Source organism: Sparus aurata, chromosome 9, assembly GCF_900880675.1.
Source record: "Sparus aurata chromosome 9, fSpaAur1.1, whole genome shotgun sequence".
Classification (NCBI taxonomy): Eukaryota; Metazoa; Chordata; class Actinopteri; order Spariformes; family Sparidae; genus Sparus; species Sparus aurata.
Genome location: NC_044195.1, coordinates 36536474 through 36538068, shown reverse-complemented (window position 1 = coordinate 36538068; position 1595 = coordinate 36536474).

The following is a 1595-nucleotide window of genomic DNA, read 5'->3' as shown; positions in this document are numbered from 1 at the left end:
AAAGAGTTAAGATCAACATTTACAAACACTCACAAGGTGCAGTTTTAGAGTGAGTAGGCTAGTTTAAAAAGATGTGTTTTCAGAGCAGTTTTGAATTTTGTAATGGAGTCCAATAAGTGAATGTGAGGCGGGAGGAGTTCCAGAGTTTGGGTGCAGCATGGGAGAAAGCCCTGGCACCCATTGTGCTGAGTTTGATGATAAATGATCAGAAACGATTTAATATCAAAATGCTAAATCATGATATATGTATATACATTACCATGTATATCATATCAGTATTACATTATATTATATACATTTATCTGCTCTAATTCAGTCCCTGCAGTGTGACGCTGTCACATTCATCTGCTCTGTATTTTTATTTATTTAGATGGATGAAAATAAGCATGAAAGACCACTGTGTGCGTGCGTGCGTGTGTGTGTGCGTGCGTGTGTGTGCGTGCGTGCGTGCGTGCGTGTGTGTGTGCGTGCGTGTGCAGGCGTCTCTCACCTGTCCCGTCTGTAATCAGAGCCTCATGAGGATTCACTGAGTGTAAAGACAAGATGTTTATTTAAATGGTGAAATGCAGCAGAGGTTTGCTGCTCATGTTACTGTGGTCAGACTTCAGACATCACACCCCACCATGATATGTCAGGCAGCCAGAGTGTGTGTGTGTGTGTGTGTGTGTGTGTGTGTGTGTGTGTGTGTGTCTGTGTGTGTGTGTGTGTGTGTGTGTGTCTGTGTGTGTGTGTGTGTGTGTGTGTGTGTGTGTGTGTGTGTGTGTGTCTGTGTGTGTGTGTGTGTGTGTTACTATATCTGACACTGATGCAGATTTACATCTCCGGATGAAGTTTTCAGATCTGTTACTGAAGACAGAAGTCACACTAAAACACTGAATAGTATTAAAATAGAAGTGCAGAAGTATAATCAGTAAATGTCAGGAACAGAATTAAATATCATGCAGTAAAAATGCCTCTCTGAATGTTCTGTTACGTGCAGTTTATTTTTTACTTATCTTAACTTGAATGTGCAGCATTTAACTGTAAGGAAGTGAGTCTGTATCAGCACTTTAATCTCTAACAATGCACCGTGTGTTGTGTTTAATCTGATTTTTATATGTTAAATCTTAACATAGTCACTAGTAAACAAAGCCGTGAAGTACAACATTAGAATTTAAAAAGACATTAGTAAATTATATTTTAGAAATGTAGAAATATCATATAAAAATATAAAAAGCTAGTATGATATTAAAATATAAAAGACACAAACCCTCAAGGAAACTAAAAGTATGCTACATAAAAATAGTAATTTGGTTTCAAAAGTGTAAAGTATCATGTTTTTAACATGTTGGGGATTCAAATCTAGATTCAAATCTTTGTCTGTAAAGGAACTACAGCTGTCAGATACTGTAAATGTTTAATTACAGTTCATTAATAGAGTTCTTCAGTAATATTTATAATGATAATAAAGAGCAGACGATGTGACGGCTTCAGTTATCATATGACCAGTGTGCTGAAGGTGACTCTCCTGTTAACCACCTGGCTCATTTCCCATGATCCTCCTGTGCGAGGCCCCTCTGATTAGAGCTTTAATCAAGGACACATTTCCACTGTGA